This window comes from Taudactylus pleione, unplaced genomic scaffold (assembly GCF_031769625.1).
Source record: "Taudactylus pleione unplaced genomic scaffold, aTauple2 ptg000551l, whole genome shotgun sequence".
In the NCBI taxonomy this organism is placed as follows: Eukaryota; Metazoa; Chordata; class Amphibia; order Anura; family Myobatrachidae; genus Taudactylus; species Taudactylus pleione.
In genome coordinates, this window is record NW_028284953.1 from 2,375,475 (window position 1) to 2,394,398 (window position 18,924).

The 18,924-nt window shown below is 35.7% G+C and overlaps 14 non-coding genes across 14 annotated transcripts; all 14 read left to right on the plus strand.

Annotated features, from left to right (window-relative positions):
* Positions 1-886: 886 nt before the first annotated feature.
* On the plus strand, positions 887-959 carry TRNAR-ACG (transfer RNA arginine (anticodon ACG)). Its single transcript has one exon. It is a non-coding gene; the product is annotated as a tRNA-Arg (tRNA).
* A 1,661-nt stretch (positions 960-2,620) lies between these two features.
* Positions 2,621-2,693, plus strand: TRNAR-ACG (transfer RNA arginine (anticodon ACG)). The gene has a single exon. It is a non-coding gene; the product is annotated as a tRNA-Arg (tRNA).
* Positions 2,694-4,354: 1,661 nt separating this feature from the next.
* Positions 4,355-4,427, plus strand: TRNAR-ACG (transfer RNA arginine (anticodon ACG)). Its single transcript has one exon. It is a non-coding gene; the product is annotated as a tRNA-Arg (tRNA).
* Positions 4,428-4,933: 506 nt separating this feature from the next.
* TRNAR-ACG (transfer RNA arginine (anticodon ACG)) lies at positions 4,934-5,006 on the plus strand. Its single transcript has one exon. It is a non-coding gene; the product is annotated as a tRNA-Arg (tRNA).
* A 1,082-nt stretch (positions 5,007-6,088) lies between these two features.
* TRNAR-ACG (transfer RNA arginine (anticodon ACG)) lies at positions 6,089-6,161 on the plus strand. The gene has a single exon. It is a non-coding gene; the product is annotated as a tRNA-Arg (tRNA).
* Positions 6,162-8,482: 2,321 nt separating this feature from the next.
* TRNAH-GUG (transfer RNA histidin (anticodon GUG)) lies at positions 8,483-8,554 on the plus strand. The gene has a single exon. It is a non-coding gene; the product is annotated as a tRNA-His (tRNA).
* Positions 8,555-8,981: 427 nt separating this feature from the next.
* TRNAY-AUA (transfer RNA tyrosine (anticodon AUA)) lies at positions 8,982-9,054 on the plus strand. The gene has a single exon. It is a non-coding gene; the product is annotated as a tRNA-Tyr (tRNA).
* A 1,091-nt stretch (positions 9,055-10,145) lies between these two features.
* On the plus strand, positions 10,146-10,218 carry TRNAR-ACG (transfer RNA arginine (anticodon ACG)). Its single transcript has one exon. It is a non-coding gene; the product is annotated as a tRNA-Arg (tRNA).
* Positions 10,219-11,291: 1,073 nt separating this feature from the next.
* TRNAR-ACG (transfer RNA arginine (anticodon ACG)) lies at positions 11,292-11,364 on the plus strand. Its single transcript has one exon. It is a non-coding gene; the product is annotated as a tRNA-Arg (tRNA).
* Positions 11,365-12,446: 1,082 nt separating this feature from the next.
* On the plus strand, positions 12,447-12,519 carry TRNAR-ACG (transfer RNA arginine (anticodon ACG)). The gene has a single exon. It is a non-coding gene; the product is annotated as a tRNA-Arg (tRNA).
* Positions 12,520-14,840: 2,321 nt separating this feature from the next.
* On the plus strand, positions 14,841-14,912 carry TRNAH-GUG (transfer RNA histidin (anticodon GUG)). Its single transcript has one exon. It is a non-coding gene; the product is annotated as a tRNA-His (tRNA).
* A 2,748-nt stretch (positions 14,913-17,660) lies between these two features.
* Positions 17,661-17,733, plus strand: TRNAR-ACG (transfer RNA arginine (anticodon ACG)). Its single transcript has one exon. It is a non-coding gene; the product is annotated as a tRNA-Arg (tRNA).
* Positions 17,734-18,319: 586 nt separating this feature from the next.
* TRNAH-GUG (transfer RNA histidin (anticodon GUG)) lies at positions 18,320-18,391 on the plus strand. Its single transcript has one exon. It is a non-coding gene; the product is annotated as a tRNA-His (tRNA).
* Positions 18,392-18,818: 427 nt separating this feature from the next.
* Positions 18,819-18,891, plus strand: TRNAY-AUA (transfer RNA tyrosine (anticodon AUA)). Its single transcript has one exon. It is a non-coding gene; the product is annotated as a tRNA-Tyr (tRNA).
* Positions 18,892-18,924: the final 33 nt, after the last annotated feature.

An 18,924-nucleotide genomic window follows, 5' to 3' on the forward strand; every position in this document is an offset into this window, starting at 1 on the left:
GCTATCTTAACATGCTTTGAATAATTTAATTGTGAATTATTGTACTAAAGGACTGGGAATTTGACATAAATTCTGGAATTCAGGAAAGAAGAATGTTTGGGCTCTGTCTGAGTAAGTTCATCACATTTTTTAAAGATCTTTTAGCAGTCACAAGGATTATTTTACCTAAAACGTTTTTGGGAAACAATCCCTGCAGATAGTGTACAGTCAATTACCAAAATGTGATTCTGTATATACTTCAATAACCATAAAATTCTGAAAAAAGGCTCAAAAACAGGAAAGACACTTCAATTACTACAAAACACGTGGGCCAGTGGCGCAATGGATAATGCGCCTGACTACGGATCAGAAGATTGTAGGTTCGACTCCTACCTGGCTCGCTTAAATTGCTGTGATTGTATAGTAGTTAGTACTCTGCATTGTGGCTGCAGCAACCCCATTTCGAAAATGGGTCACAGCATTTTGATTTTGTTTCACAATCATCCATTTTTTCACAATACTGAATCTTAAGAAAATTTCAGAAAGTAAGCAGATTCTTTGAAGGTGCTTGCACTATTTGTGTTTAATGCTTATTATAAAGCTATCTTAACATGCTTTGAATAATTTAATTGTGAATTATTGTACTAAAGGACTGGGAATTTGACATAAATTCTGGAATTCAGGAAAGAAGAATGTTTGGGCTCTGTCTGAGTAAGTTCATCACATTTTTTAAAGATCTTTTAGCAGTCACAAGGATTATTTTACCTAAAACGTTTTTGGGAAGCAATCCCTGCAGATAGTGTACAGTCAATTTCCAAAATGTGATTCTGTATATACTTCAATAACCATAAAACTCTGAAAAAAGGCTCAAAAACAGGAAAGACACTTCAATTACTACAAAACACGTGGGCCAGTGGCGCAATGGATAACGCGTCTGACAACGGATCAGAAGATTGTAGGTTCGACTCCTACCTGGCTCGCTTAAATTGCCGTGATTGTATAGTAGTTAGTACTCTGCGTTGTGGCTGCAGCAACCCCATTTCGAAAACGGGTCACAGCATTTTGATTTTGTTTCACAATCATCCATTTTTTCACAATACTGAATCTTAAGAAAATTTCAGAAAGTAAGCAGATTCTTTGAAGGTGCTTGCACTATTTGTGTTTAATGCTTATTATAAAGCTATCTTAACATGCTTTGAATAATTTAATTGTGAATTATTGTACTAAAGGACTGGGAATTTGACATAAATTCTGGAATTCAGGAAAGAAGAATGTTTGGGCTCTGTCTGAGTAAGTTCATCACATTTTTTAAAGATCTTTTAGCAGTCACAAGGATTATTGTACCTAAAACGTTTTTGGGAAACAATCCCTGCAGATAGTGTACAGTCAATTTCCAAAATGTGATTCTGTATATACTTCAATAACCATAAAACTCCAAAACTGGCTCAAAAACAGGAAAGACACTTCAATTACTACAGGGCACCTGGGCCAGTGGCGCAATGGATATTGTGTCTGACTACAGATCATAAGTTTGTAGGTTCGACTCCTACCTGGCTCGCTTAAATTGACGTGATTGTATAGTGGTTAGTACTCTGCGTTGTGGCCGCAGCAACCCCGGTTCGAATCCGGGTCACGGCATTTTGATTTTGTTTCTCAATCATCCATTTTTTCACAATACTGAATCTTAAGAAAATTTCAGAAAGTAAGCAGATTCTTTGAAGGTGCTTGCACTATTTGTGTTTAATGCTTATTATAAAGCTATCTTAACATGCTTTGAATAATTTAATTGTGAGTTATTGTACTAAAGTACTGGGAATTTGACATAAATTCTAGAATTCAGGAAAGAAGAATGTTTGGGCTTCCTTCTGAGTAAGTTCATCACATTTTTGAAATATCTTTTAGCAGTCACAATTATTATTTTACCTAAAACGTTTTTGGGAAACAATCCCTGCAGATAGTGTACAGTCAATTTCCAAAATGTGATTCTGTATATACTTCAATAACCATAAAACTTTAAAACAGGCTCAAAAACAGGAAAGACTCTTCAATTGCTACAAGACACCTGGGACAGTGGGCAATGGATAACGCGTCTGACTATGGATCAGAAGATTGTAGGTTCGACTCCTACCTGGCTCGCTTAAATTGCCGTGATTGCATAGTAGTTAGTACTCTGCGTTGTGGCTGCAGCAACCCCATTTTGAAAACGGGTCACATTATTTTGATTTTGTTTCACAATCATCCATTTTTTCACAATACTGAATCTTAAGAAAATTTCAGAAAGTAAGCAGATTCTTTGAAGGTGCTTGCACTATTTGTGTTTAATGCTTATTATAAAGCTATCTTAACATGCTTTGAATAATTTAATTGTGAATTATTGTACTAAAGGACAGGGAATTTGACATAAATTCTGGAATTCAGGAAAGAAGAATGTTTGGGCTCTGTCGGAGTAAGTTCATCACATTTTTTAAAGATCTTTTAGCAGTCACAAGGATTATTTTACCTAAAACGTTTTTGGGAAACAATCCCTGCAGATAGTGTACACTCAATTTCCAAAATGTGATTCTGTATATACTTCAATAACCATAAAACTCCAAAACTGGCTCAAAAACAGGAAAGACACTTCAATTACTACAGGGCACCTGGGCCAGTGGCGCAATGGATAACGTGTCTGACTACGGATCATAAGTTTGTAGGTTCGACTCCTACCTGGCTCGCTTAAATTGACGTGATCGTATAGTGGTTAGTACTCTGCGTTGTGGCAGCAGCAACCCTGGTTCGAAAACGGGTCACAGCATTTTGATTTTGTTTCACAATCATCCATTTTTTCACAATACTGAATCTTAAGAAAATTTCAGAAAGTAAGCAGATTCTTTGAAGGTGCTTGCACTATTTGTGTTTAATGCTTATTATAAAGCTATGTTAACATGCTTTGAATAATTTAATTGTGAATTATTGTACTAAAGGACTGGGAATTTGACATAAATTCTGGAATTCAGGAAAGAAGAATGTTTGGTCTCTGTCTGAGTAAGTTCATTACATTTTTTAAAGATCTTTTAGCAGTCACAAGGATTATTGTACCTAAAACATTTTTGGGAAACAATCCCTGCAGATAGTGTACAGTCAATTTCCAAAATGTGATTCTGTATATACTTCAATAACCATAAAACTTTACAACAGGCTCAAAAACAGGAAAGACTCTTCAATTGCTACAAGACACCTGGGACAGTGGGCAATGGATAACGCGTCTGACTATAGATCAGAAGATTGTAGGTTCGACTCCTACCTGGCTCGCTTAAATTGCCGTGATTGTATAGTAGTTAGTACTCTGCGTTGTGGTTGCAGCAACCCCATTTCGAAAACGGGTCACAGCATTTTGATTTTGTTTCACAATCATCCATTTTTTCACAAAACTGAATCTTAAGAAAATTTCAGAAAGTAAGCAGATTCTTTGAAGGTGCTTGCACTATTTGTGTTTAATGCTTATTATAAAGCTATCTTAACATGCTTTGAATAATTTAATTGTGAATTATTGTACTAAAGGACTGGGAATTTGACATAAATTCTAGAATTCAGGAAAGAAGAATGTTTGGGCTCTGTCTGAGTAAGTTCATCACATTTTTTAAAGATCTTTTAGCAGTCACAAGGATTATTTTACCTAAAACGTTTTTGGGAAGCAATCCCTGCAGATAGTGTACAGTCAATTTCCAAAAGGTGATTCTGTATATACTTCAATAACCATAAAACTCTGAAAAAAGGCTCAAAAACAGGAAAGACGCTTCAATTACTACAAAACACGTGGGCCAGTGGGCAATGGATAACGCGTCTGACTACGGATCAGAAGATTGTAGGTTTGACTCCTACCTGGCTCGCTTAAATTGCCGTGATTGTATAGTAGTTAGTACTCTGCGTTGTGGCTGCAGCAACCCCATTTCGAAAACGGGTCACAGCATTTTGATTTTGTTTCACAATCATCCATTTTTTCACAATACTGAATCTTAAGAAAATTTCAGAAAGTAAGCAGATTCTTTGAAGGTGCTTGCACTATTTGTGTTTAATGCTTATTATAAAGCTATCTTAACATGCTTTGAATAATTTAATTGTGAATTATTGTACTAAAGGACTGGGAATTTGACATAAATTCTGGAATTCAGGAAAGAAGAATGTTTGGGCTCTGTCTGAGTAAGTTCATCACATTTTTTAAAGATCTTTTAGCAGTCACAAGGATTATTTTACCTAAAACGTTTTTGGGAAACAATCCCTGCAGATAGTGTACAGTCAATTACCAAAATGTGATTCTGTATATACTTCAATAACCATAAAATTCTGAAAAAAGGCTCAAAAACAGGAAAGACACTTCAATTACTACAAAACACGTGGGCCAGTGGCGCAATGGATAATGCGTCTGACTACGGATCAGAAGATTGTAGGTTCGACTCCTACCTGGCTCGCTTAAATTGCTGTGATTGTATAGTAGTTAGTACTCTGCATTGTGGCTGCAGCAACCCCATTTCGAAAATGGGTCACAGCATTTTGATTTTGTTTCACAATCATCCATTTTTTCACAATACTGAATCTTAAGAAAATTTCAGAAAGTAAGCAGATTCTTTGAAGGTGCTTGCACTATTTGTGTTTAATGCTTATTATAAAGCTATCTTAACATGCTTTGAATAATTTAATTGTGAATTATTGTACTAAAGGACTGGGAATTTGACATAAATTCTGGAATTCAGGAAAGAAGAATGTTTGGGCTCTGTCTGAGTAAGTTCATCACATTTTTTAAAGATCTTTTAGCAGTCACAAGGATTATTTTACCTAAAACGTTTTTGGGAAGCAATCCCTGCAGATAGTGTACAGTCAATTTCCAAAATGTGATTCTGTATATACTTCAATAACCATAAAACTCTGAAAAAAGGCTCAAAAACAGGAAAGACACTTCAATTACTACAAAACACGTGGGCCAGTGGCGCAATGGATAACGCGTCTGACAACGGATCAGAAGATTGTAGGTTCGACTCCTACCTGGCTCGCTTAAATTGCCGTGATTGTATAGTAGTTAGTACTCTGCGTTGTGGCTGCAGCAACCCCATTTCGAAAACGGGTCACAGCATTTTGATTTTGTTTCACAATCATCCATTTTTTCACAATACTGAATCTTAAGAAAATTTCAGAAAGTAAGCAGATTCTTTGAAGGTGCTTGCACTATTTGTGTTTAATGCTTATTATAAAGCTATCTTAACATGCTTTGAATAATTTAATTGTGAATTATTGTACTAAAGGACTGGGAATTTGACATAAATTCTGGAATTCAGGAAAGAAGAATGTTTGGGCTCTGTCTGAGTAAGTTCATCACATTTTTTAAAGATCTTTTAGCAGTCACAAGGATTATTGTACCTAAAACGTTTTTGGGAAACAATCCCTGCAGATAGTGTACAGTCAATTTCCAAAATGTGATTCTGTATATACTTCAATAACCATAAAACTCCAAAACTGGCTCAAAAACAGGAAAGACACTTCAATTACTACAGGGCACCTGGGCCAGTGGCGCAATGGATATCGTGTCTGACTACGGATCATAAGTTTGTAGGTTCGACTCCTACCTGGCTCGCTTAAATTGACGTGATCGTATAGTGGTTAGTACTCTGCGCTGTGCCCGCAGCAACCCCGGATCAAATCCGGTCACGGCATTTTGATTTTGTTTCACAATCATCCATTTTTTCACAATACTGAATCTTAAGAAAATTTCAGAAAGTAAGCAGATTCTTTGAAGGTGCTTGCACTATTTGTGTTTAATGCTTATTATAAAGCTATCTTAACATGCTTTGAATAATTTAATTGTGAATTATTGTACTAAAGGACTGGGAATTTGACATAAATTCTGGAATTCAGGAAAGAAGAATGCTTGGTCTCTGTCTGAGTAAGTTCATCACATTTTTTAAAGATCTTTTAGCAGTCACAAGGATTATTTTACCTAAAACGTTTTTGGGAAACAATCCCTGCAGATAGTGTACAGTCAATTTCCAAAATGTGATTCTGTATATACTTCAATAACCATAAAACTCCAAAACTGGCTCAAAAACAGGAAAGACACTTCAATTACTACAGGGCACCTGGGCCAGTGGCGCAATGGATAACGTGTCTGACTACGGATCATAAGTTTGTAGGTTCGACTCCTACCTGGCTCACTAAAATTGACGTGATCGTATAGTGGTTACTACTCTGCGTTGTGGCCGCAGCAACCCCGGTTCGAAAACGGGTCACAGCATTTTGATTTTGTTTCACAATCATCCATTTTTTCACAATACTGAATCTTAAGAAAATTTCAGAAAGTAAGCAGATTCTTTGAAGGTGCTTGCACTTTTTGTGTTTAATGCTTATTATAAAGCTATCTTAACATGCTTTGAATAATTTAATTGTTAATTATTGTACTAAAGGATTTGGGATTTTGACATAAATTCTGGAATTCAGGAAAGAAGAATGTTTGGCTCTGTCTGAGTAAGTTCATCACTTTTTTTAAAGATCTTTTAGCAGTCACAAGGATTATTTTACCTAAAACGTTTTTGGGAAACAATCCCTGCAGATAGTTTACAGTCAATTACCAAAATGTGATTCTGTATATACTTCAATAACCATAAAGTTCTGAAAACAGGCTCAAAAACAGGAAAGACACTTCATTTACTACAAGACACCTGGGACAGTGGGCAATGGATAACGTGTCTGACTATGGATCTGTAGATTGTAGGTTCGACTCCTACCTGGCTCGCTTAAATTGCCGAGATTGTATAGTAGTTAGTACTCTGCGTTGTGGCTGCAGCAATCCCCTTTCGAAAACGGGTCACAGCATTTTGATTTTGTTTCACAATCATCCATTTTTTCACAATACTGAATCTTAAGAAAATTTCAGAAAGTAAGCAGATTCTTTGAAGGTGCTTGCACTATTTGTGTTTAATGCTTATTATAAAGCTATCTTAACATGCTTTGAATAAATTAATTGTGAATTATTGTACTAAAGGACTGGGAATTTGACATAAATTCTGGAATTCAGGAAAGAAGAATGTTTGGGCTCTGTCTGAGTAAGTTCATTACATTTTTGAAAGATCTTTTAGCAGTCACAAGGATTATTGTACCTAAAACGTTTTTGGGAAACAATCCCTGCAGATAGTGTACAGTCAATTTCCAAAATGTGATTCTGTATATACTTCAATAACCATAAAACTTTAAAACAGGCTCAAAAACAGGAAAGACTCTTCAATTGCTACAAGACACCTGGGACAGTGGGCAATAGATAACGCATCTGACTATAGATCAGAAGATTGTAGGTTCGACTCCTACCTGGCTCGCTTAAATTGCCGTGATTGTATAGTAGTTAGTACTCTGCGTTGTGGCTGCAGCAATCCCATTTCGAAAACGGGTCACAGCATTTTGATTTTGTTTCACAATCATCCATTTTTTCACAATACTGAATCTTAAGAAAATTTCAGAAAGTAAGCAGATTCTTTGAAGGTGCTTGCACTATTTGTGTTTAATGCTTATTATAAAGCTATCTTAACATGCTTTGAATAATTTAATTGTGAATTATTGTACTAAAGGACTGGGAATTTGACATAAATTCTGGAATTCTGGAAAGAAGAATGTTTGGGCTCTGTCTGAGTAAGTTCATCACATTTTTTAATGATCTTTTAGCAGTCACAAGGATTATTTTACCTAAAACGTTTTTGGGATGCAATCCCTGCAGATAGTGTACAGTCAATTTCCAAAATGTGATTCTGTATATACTTCAATAACCATAAAACTCTGAAAAAAGGCTCAAAAACAGGAAAGACACTTCAATTACTACAAAACACGTGGGCCAGTAGTGCAATGGATAATGCGTCTGACTACGGATCATAAGTTTGTAGGTTCGACTCCTACCTGGCTCACTAAAATTGACGTGATCGTATAGTGGTTACTACTCTGCGTTGTGGCCGCAGCAACCCCGGTTCGAAAACGGGTCACAGCATTTTGATTTTGTTTCACAATCATCCATTTTTTCACAATACTGAATCTTAAGAAAATTTCAGAAAGTAAGCAGATTCTTTGAAGGTGCTTGCACTATTTGTGTTTAATGCTTATTATAAAGCTATCTTAACATGCTTTGAATAATTTAATTGTGAATTATTGTACTAAAGGATTTGGGATTTTGACATAAATTCTGGAATTCAGGAAAGAAGAATGTTTGGGCTCTGTCTGAGTAAGTTCATCACATTTTTTAAAGATCTTTTAGCAGTCACAAGGATTATTTTACCTAAAACGTTTTTGGGAAACAATCCCTGCAGATAGTGTACAGTCAATTACCAAAATGTGATTCTGTATATACTTCAATAACCATAAAGTTCTGAAAACAGGCTCAAAAACAGGAAAGACACTTCATTTACTACAAGACACCTGGGACAGTGGGCAATGGATAACGTGTCTGACTATGGATCTGTAGATTGTAGGTTCTACTCCTACCTGGCTCGCTTAAATTGCTGTGATCGTATAGTGGTTAGTACTCTGCGTTGTGGCCGCAGCAACCCCGGTTCGAATCCGGGTCACGGCATTTTGATTTTGTTTCTCAATCATCCATTTTTTCACAATACTGAATCTTAAGAAAATTTCAGAAAGTAAGCAGATTTTTTGAAGGTGCTTGCACTATTTGTGTTTAATGCTTATTATAAAGCTATCTTAACATGCTTTGAATAATTTAATTGTGAATTATTGTACTAAAGTACTGGGAATTTGACATAAATTCTGGAATTCAGGAAATAAGAATGTTTGGGCTTCCTTCTGAGTAAGTTCATCACATTTTTGAAATATCTTTTAGCAGTCACAATTATTATTTTACCTAAAACGTTTTTGGGAAACAATCCCTGCAGATAGTCTACATTCAATTTCCAAAATGTGATTCTGTATATACTTCAATAACCATAAAACTCTGAAAAAAGGCTCAAAAACAGGAAAGACACTTCAATTACTACAAAACACGTGGGCCAGTGGCGCAATGGATAATGCGTCTGACTATAGATCAGAAGATTGTAGGTTCGACTCCTACCTGGCTCGCTTAAATTGCCGTGATTGTATAGTAGTTAGTACTCTAGTAGTTAGCCACAACGGCTGCAGCAACCCCATTTCGAAAACGGGTCACAGCATTTTGATTTTGTTTCACAATCATCCATTTTTTCACAATACTGAATCTTAAGAAAATTTCAGAAAGTAAGCAGATTCTTTGAAGGTGCTTGCACTATTTGTGTTTAATGCTTATTATAAAGCTATCTTAACATGCTTTGAATAATTTAATTGTGAATTATTGTACTAAAGGACTGGGAATTTGACATAAATTCTGGAATTCAGGAAAGAAGAATGTTTGGGCTCTGTCTGAGTAAGTTCATCACATTTTTTAAAGATCTTTTAGCAGTCACAAGGATTGTTTTACCTAAAACGTTTTTGGGAAACAATCACTGCAGATAGTGTACAGTCAATTTCCAAAATGTGATTCTGTATATACTTCAATAACCATAAAACTTTAAAACAGGCTCAAAAACAGGAAAGACTTTTCAATTGCTACAAGACACCTGGGACAGTGGGCAATAGATAACGTGTCTGGCTATAGATCAGAAGATTGTAGGTTCGACTCCTACCTGGCTCGCTTAAATTGCCGTGATTGTATAGTAGTTAGTACTCTGCGTTGTGGCTGCAGCAATCCCCTTTCGAAAACGGGTCACAGCATTTTGATTTTGTTTCACAATCATCCATTTTTTCACAATACTGAATCTTAAGAAAATTTCAGAAAGTAAGCAGATTCTTTGAAGGTGCTTGCACTATTTGTGTTTAATGCTTATTATAAAGCTATCTTAACATGCTTTGAATAATTTAATTGTGAATTATTGTACTAAAGGACTGGGAATTTGACATAAATTCTGGAATTCAGGAAAGAAGAATGTTTGGGCTCTGTCTGAGTAAGTTCATCACATTTTTTAAAGATCTTTTAGCAGTCACAAGGATTATTTTACCTAAAACGTTTTTGGGAAACAATCCCTGCAGATAGTGTACAGTCAATTTCCAAAATGTGATTCTGTATATACTTCAATAACCATAAAACTCCAAAACTGGCTCAAAAACAGGAAAGACACTTCAATTACTACAGGGCACCTGGGCCAGTGGCGCAATGGATAACGTGTCTGACTACGGATCATAAGTTTGTAGGTTCGACTCCTACCTGGCTCACTAAAATTGACGTGAACGTATAGTGGTTACTACTCTGCATTGTGGCCGCAGCAACCCCGGTTCGAAAACGGGTCACAGCATTTTGATTTTGTTTCACAATCATCCATTTTTTCACAATACTGAATCTTAAAAAAATTTCAGAAAGTAAGCAGATTCTTTGAAGGTGCTTGCACTATTTGTGTTTAATGCTTATTATAAAGCTATCTTAACATGCTTTGAATAATTTAATTGTGAATTATTGTACTAAAGGATTTGGGATTTTGACATAAATTCTGGAATTCAGGAAAGAAGAATGTTTGGGCTCTGTCTGAGTAAGTTCATCACATTTTTTAAAGATCTTTTAGCAGTCACAAGGATTATTTTACCTAAAACGTTTTTGGGAAACAATCCCTGCAGATAGTGTACAGTCAATTACCAAAATGTGATTCTGTATATACTTCAATAACCATAAAGTTCTGAAAACAGGCTCAAAAACAGGAAAGACACTTCATTTACTACAAGACACCTGGGACAGTGGGCAATGGATAACGTGTCTGACTATGGATCTGTAGATTGTAGGTTCTACTCCTACCTGGCTCGCTTAAATTGCTGTGATCATATAGTGGTTAGTACTCTGCGTTGTGGCCGCAGCATCCGGGTCACGGCATTTTGATTTTGTTTCTCAATCATCCATTTTTTCACAATACTGAATCTTAAGAAAATTTCAGAAAGTAAGCAGATTCTTTGAAGGTGCTTGCACTATTTGTGTTTAATGCTTATTATAAAGCTATCTTAACATGCTTTGAATAATTTAATTGTGAATTATTGTACTAAAGTACTGGGAATTTGACATAAATTCTGGAATTCAGGAAATAAGAATGTTTGGGCTTCCTTCTGAGTAAGTTCATCACATTTTTGAAATATCTTTTAGCAGTCACAATTATTATTTTACCTAAAACGTTTTTGGGAAACAATCCCTGCAGATAGTCTACATTCAATTTCCAAAATGTGATTCTGTATATACTTCAATAACCATAAAACTCTGAAAATAGGCTCAAAAACAGGAAAGACACTTCAATTGCAAAAAAACTCGTGGGCCAGTGGCGCAATGGATAACGCGTCTGACTACGGATCAGAAGATTGTAGGTTCGACTCCTACCTGGCTCGCTTATATTGCCTTGATCGCATAGTGGTTAGTACTCTGCGTTGTGGACGCAGCAACCCCGGTTCAAAAACAGGTCACGGCATTTTGATTTTGTTTCTCAATCATCCATTTTTTCACAATACTGAATCTTAAGAAAATTTCAGAAAGTAAGCAGATTCTTTGAAGGTGCTTGCACTATTTGTGTTTAATGCTTATTATAAAGCTATCTTAACATGCTTTGAATAATTTAATTGTGAATTATTGTACTAAAGGACTGGGAATTTGACATAAATTCTGGAATTCAGGAAAGAAGAATGCTTGGGCTCTGTCTGAGTAAGTTCATCACATTTTTTAAAGATCTTTTAGCAGTCACAAGGATTATTTTACCTAAAACGTTTTTGGGAAACAATCCCTGCAGATAGTGTACAGTCAATTTCCAAAATGTGATTCTGTATATACTTCAATAACCATAAAACTTTAAAACAGGCTCAAAAACAGGAAAGACTTTTCAATTGCTACAAGACATCTGGGACAGTGGGCAATAGATAACGCGTCTGACTATAGATCAGAAGATTGTAGGTTCGACTCCTACCTGGCTTGCTTAAATTGCCGTGATTGTATAGTAGTTAGTACTCTGCGTTGTGGCTGCAGCAATCCCCTTTCGAAAATGGGTCACAGCATTTTGATTTTGTTTCACAATCATCCATTTTTTCACAATACTGAATCTTAAGAAAATTTCAGAAAGTAAGCAGATTCTTTGAAGGTGCTTGCACTATTTGTGTTTAATGCTTATTATAAAGCTATCTTAACATGCTTTGAATAATTTAATTGTGAATTATTGTACTAAAGGACTGGGAATTTGACATAAATTCTGGAATTCAGGAAAGAAGAATGCTTGGTCTCTGTCTGAGTAAGTTCATCACATTTTTTAAAGATCTTTTAGCAGTCACAAGGATTATTTTACCTAAAACGTTTTTGGGAAACAATCCCTGCAGATAGTGTACAGTCAATTTCCAAAATGTGATTCTGTATATACTTCAATAACCATAAAACTCCAAAACTGGCTCAAAAACAGGAAAGACACTTCAATTACTACAGGGCACCTGGGCCAGTGGCGCAATGGATAACGTGTCTGACTACGGATCATAAGTTTGTAGGTTCGACTCCTACCTGGCTCACTAAAATTGACGTGATCGTATAGTGGTTACTACTCTGCGTTGTGGCCGCAGCAACCCCGGTTCGAAAACGGGTCACAGCATTTTGATTTTGTTTCACAATCATCCATTTTTTCACAATACTGAATCTTAAGAAAATTTCAGAAAGTAAGCAGATTCTTTGAAGGTGCTTGCACTTTTTGTGTTTAATGCTTATTATAAAGCTATCTTAACATGCTTTGAATAATTTAATTGTTAATTATTGTACTAAAGGATTTGGGATTTTGACATAAATTCTGGAATTCAGGAAAGAAGAATGTTTGGCTCTGTCTGAGTAAGTTCATCACTTTTTTTAAAGATCTTTTAGCAGTCACAAGGATTATTTTACCTAAAACGTTTTTGGGAAACAATCCCTGCAGATAGTTTACAGTCAATTACCAAAATGTGATTCTGTATATACTTCAATAACCATAAAGTTCTGAAAACAGGCTCAAAAACAGGAAAGACACTTCATTTACTACAAGACACCTGGGACAGTGGGCAATGGATAACGTGTCTGACTATGGATCTGTAGATTGTAGGTTCGACTCCTACCTGGCTTGCTTAAATTGCCGAGATTGTATAGTAGTTAGTACTCTGCGTTGTGGCTGCAGCAATCCCCTTTCGAAAACGGGTCACAGCATTTTGATTTTGTTTCACAATCATCCATTTTTTCACAATACTGAATCTTAAGAAAATTTCAGAAAGTAAGCAGATTCTTTGAAGGTGCTTGCACTATTTGTGTTTAATGCTTATTATAAAGCTATCTTAACATGCTTTGAATAAATTAATTGTGAATTATTGTACTAAAGGACTGGGAATTTGACATAAATTCTGGAATTCAGGAAAGAAGAATGTTTGGGCTCTGTCTGAGTAAGTTCATTACATTTTTGAAAGATCTTTTAGCAGTCACAAGGATTATTGTACCTAAAACGTTTTTGGGAAACAATCCCTGCAGATAGTGTACAGTCAATTTCCAAAATGTGATTCTGTATATACTTCAATAACCATAAAACTTTAAAACAGGCTCAAAAACAGGAAAGACTCTTCAATTGCTACAAGACACCTGGGACAGTGGGCAATAGATAACGCATCTGACTATAGATCAGAAGATTGTAGGTTCGACTCCTACCTGGCTCGCTTAAATTGCCGTGATTGTATAGTAGTTAGTACTCTGCGTTGTGGCTGCAGCAATCCCATTTCGAAAACGGGTCACAGCATTTTGATTTTGTTTCACAATCATCCATTTTTTCACAATACTGAATCTTAAGAAAATTTCAGAAAGTAAGCAGATTCTTTGAAGGTGCTTGCACTATTTGTGTTTAATGCTTATTATAAAGCTATCTTAACATGCTTTGAATAATTTAATTGTGAATTATTGTACTAAAGGACTGGGAATTTGACATAAATTCTGGAATTCTGGAAAGAAGAATGTTTGGGCTCTGTCTGAGTAAGTTCATCACATTTTTTAATGATCTTTTAGCAGTCACAAGGATTATTTTACCTAAAACGTTTTTGGGATGCAATCCCTGCAGATAGTGTACAGTCAATTTCCAAAATGTGATTCTGTATATACTTCAATAACCATAAAACTCTGAAAAAAGGCTCAAAAACAGGAAAGACACTTCAATTACTACAAAACACGTGGGCCAGTAGCGCAATGGATAATGCGTCTGACTACGGATCATAAGTTTGTAGGTTCGACTCCTTCCTGGCTCACTAAAATTGACGTGATCGTATAGTGGTTACTACTCTGCGTTGTGGCCGCAGCAACCCCGGTTCGAAAACGGGTCACAGCATTTTGATTTTGTTTCACAATCATCCATTTTTTCACAATACTGAATCTTAAGAAAATTTCAGAAAGTAAGCAGATTCTTTGAAGGTGCTTGCACTATTTGTGTTTAATGCTTATTATAAAGCTATCTTAACATGCTTTGAATAATTTAATTGTGAATTATTGTACTAAAGGATTTGGGATTTTGACATAAATTCTGGAATTCAGGAAAGAAGAATGTTTGGGCTCTGTCTGAGTAAGTTCATCACATTTTTTAAAGATCTTTTAGCAGTCACAAGGATTATTTTACCTAAAACGTTTTTGGGAAACAATCCCTGCAGATAGTGTACAGTCAATTACCAAAATGTGATTCTGTATATACTTCAATAACCATAAAGTTCTGAAAACAGGCTCAAAAACAGGAAAGACACTTCATTTACTACAAGACACCTGGGACAGTGGGCAATGGATAACGTGTCTGACTATGGATCTGTAGATTGTAGGTTCTACTCCTACCTGGCTCGCTTAAATTGCTGTGATCGTATAGTGGTTAGTACTCTGCGTTGTGGCCGCAGCAACCCCGGTTCGAATCCGGGTCACGGCATTTTGATTTTGTTTCTCAATCATCCATTTTTTCACAATACTGAATCTTAAGAAAATTTCAGAAAGTAAGCAGATTTTTTGAAGGTGCTTGCACTATTTGTGTTTAATGCTTATTATAAAGCTATCTTAACATGCTTTGAATAATTTAATTGTGAATTATTGTACTAAAGTACTGGGAATTTGACATAAATTCTGGAATTCAGGAAATAAGAATGTTTGGGCTTCCTTCTGAGTAAGTTCATCACATTTTTGAAATATCTTTTAGCAGTCACAATTATTATTTTACCTAAAACGTTTTTGGGAAACAATCCCTGCAGATAGTCTACATTCAATTTCCAAAATGTGATTCTGTATATACTTCAATAACCATAAAACTCTGAAAAAAGGCTCAAAAACAGGAAAGACACTTCAATTACTACAAAACACGTGGGCCAGTGGAGCAATGGATAATGCGTCTGACTATAGATCAGAAGATTGTAGGTTCGACTCCTACCTGGCTCGCTTAAATTGCCGTGATTGTATAGTAGTTAGTACTCTAGTAGTTAGCCACAACGGCTGCAGCATCCCCATTTCGAAAACGGGTCACAGCATTTTGATTTTGTTTCACAATCATCCATTTTTTCACAATACTGAATCTTAAGAAAATTTCAGAAAGTAAGCAGATTCTTTGAAGGTGCTTGCACTATTTGTGTTTAATGCTTATTATAAAGCTATCTTAACATGCTTTGAATAATTTAATTGTGAATTATTGTACTAAAGGACTGGGAATTTGACATAAATTCTGGAATTCAGGAAAGAAGAATGTTTGGGCTCTGTCTGAGTAAGTTCATCACATTTTTTAAAGATCTTTTAGCAGTCACAAGGATTGTTTTACCTAAAACGTTTTTGGGAAACAATCACTGCAGATAGTGTACAGTCAATTTCCAAAATGTGATTCTGTATATACTTCAATAACCATAAAACTTTAAAACAGGCTCAAAAACAGGAAAGACTTTTCAATTGCTACAAGACACCTGGGACAGTGGGCAATAGATAACGTGTCTGGCTATAGATCAGAAGATTGTAGGTTCGACTCCTACCTGGCTCGCTTAAATTGCCGTGATTGTATAGTAGTTAGTACTCTGCGTTGTGGCTGCAGCAATCCCCTTTCGAAAACGGGTCACAGCATTTTGATTTTGTTTCACAATCATCCATTTTTTCACAATACTGAATCTTAAGAAAATTTCAGAAAGTAAGCAGATTCTTTGAAGGTGCTTGCACTATTTGTGTTTAATGCTTATTATAAAGCTATCTTAACATGCTTTGAATAATTTAATTGTGAATTATTGTACTAAAGGACTGGGAATTTGACATAAATTCTGGAATTCAGGAAAGAAGAATGCTTGGGCTCTGTCTGAGTAAGTTCATCACATTTTTTAATGATCTTTTAGCAGTCACAAGGATTATTTTACCTAAAACGTTTTTGGGAAGCAATCCCTGCAGATAGTGTACAGTCAATTTCCAAAATGTGATTCTGTATATACTTCAATAACCATAAAACTCTGAAAAAAGGCTCAAAAACAGGAAAGACTCTTCAATTACTACAAAACACGTGGGCCAGTGGCGCAATGGATAATGCGTCTGACTACGGATCAGAAGATTGTAGGTTTGACTCCTACCTGGCTCGCTTAAATTGCCGTGATTGTATAGTAGTTGGTACTCTGCGTTGTGGCTGCAGCAATCCCATTTCGAAAACGGGTCACAGCATTTTGATTTTGTTTCTCAATCATCCATTTTTTCACAATACTGAATCTTGAGAAAATTTCAGAAAATAAGCAGATTCTTTGAAGGTGCTTGCACTATTTGTGTTTAATGATTATTATAAAGCTATCTTAACATGCTTTGAATAAATTAATTGTGAATTATTGTACTAAAGGACTGGGAATTTGACATAAATTCTGGAATTCAGGAAAGAAGAATGTTTGGGCTCTGTCTGAGTAAGTTCATTAAATTTTTGAAAGATCTTTTAGCAGTCACAAGGATTATTGTACCTATAACGTTTTTGGGAAACAATCCCTGCAGATAGTGTACAGTCAATTTCCAAAATGTGATTCTGTATATACTTCAATAACCATAAAACTTTAAAACAGGCTCAAAAAAAGGAAAGACTCTTCAATTGCTACAAGACACCTGGGACAGTGGGCAATAGATAACGCTTCTGACTATAGATCAGAAGATTGTAGGTTCAACTCCTACCTGGCTCGCTTAAATTGCCGTGATTGTATAGTAGTTAGTACTCTGCGTTGTGGCTGCAGCAATCCCATTTCGAAAACGGGTCACAGCATTTTGATTTTGTTTCACAATCATCCATTTTTTCACAATACTGAATCTTAAGAAAATTTCAGAAAGTAAGCAGATTCTTTGAAGGTGCTTGCACTATTTGTGTTTAATGCTTATTATAAAGCTATCTTAACATGCTTTGAATAATTTAATTGTGAATTATTGTACTAAAGGACTGGGAATTTGACATAAATTCTGGAATTCAGGAAAGAAGAATGTTTGGGCTCTGTCTGAGTAAGTTCATCACAATTTTTAATGATCTTTTAGCAGTCACAAGGATTATTTTACCTAAAACGTTTTTGGGAAGCAATCCCTGCAGATAGTGTACAGTCAATTTCCAAAATGTGATTCTGTATATACTTCAATAACCATAAAACTCTGAAAAAAGGCTCAAAAACAGGAAAGACACTTCAATTACTACAAAACACGTGGGCCAGTGGCGCAATGGATAATGCGTCTGACTACGGATCAGAAGATTGTAGGTTCGACTCCTACCTGGCTCGCTTAAATTGCCGTGATTGTATAGTAGTTAGTACTCTGCGTTGTGGCTGCAGCAACCCCATTTCGAAAACGGGTCACAGCATTTTGATTTTGTTTCACAATCATCCATTTTTTCACAATACTGAATCTTAAGAAAATTTCAGAAAGTAAGCAGATTCTTTGAAGGTGCTTGCACTATTTGTGTTTAATGCTTATTATAAAGCTATCTTAACATGCTTTGAATAATTTAATTGTGAATTATTGTACTAAAGGACTGGGAATTTGACATAAATTCTGGAATTCAGGAAAGAAGAATGTTTGGGCTCTGTCTGAGTAAGTTCATCACATTTTTTAAAGATCTTTTAGCAGTCACAAGGATTATTTTACCTAAAACGTTTTTGGGAAACAATCCCTGCAGATAGTGTACAGTCAATTTCCAAAATGTGATTCTGTATATACTTCAATAACCATAAAACTCCAAAACTGGCTCAAAAACAGGAAATACACTTCAATTACTGCAGGGCACCTGGGACAGTGGCGCAATGGATAACGTGTCTGACTACGGATCATAAGCTTGTAGGTTCGACTCCTACCTGGCTCGCTTAAATTGCTGTGATCGTATAGTGGTTAGTACTCTGCGTTGTGGCCGCAGCAACCCCGGTTCGAATCCGGGTCACGGCATTTTGATTTTGTTTCTCAATCATCCATTTTTTCACAATACTGAATCTTAAGAAAATGTCAGAAAGTAAATAGATTCTTTGAAGGTGCTTGCACTATTTGTGTTTAATGCTTATTATAAAGCTATCTTAACATGCTTTGAATAATTTAATTGTGAATTATTGTACTAAAGTACTGGGAATTTGACATAAATTCTGGAATTCAGGAAATAAGAATGTTTGGGCTTCCTTCTGAGTAAGTTCATCACATTTTTGAAAGATCTTTTAGCAGTCACAATTATTATTTTACCTAAAACGTTTTTGGGAAACAATCCCTGCAGATAGTCTACATTCAATTTCCAAAATGTGATTCTGTATATACTTCAATAACCATAAAACTCTGAAAAAAGGCTCAAAAACAGGAAAGACACTTCAATTACTACAAAACACGTGGGCCAGTGGCGCAATGGATAATGCGTCTGACTATAGATCAGAAGATTGTAGGTTCGACTCCTACCTGGATCGCTTAAATTGCCGTGATTGTATAGTAGTTAGTAC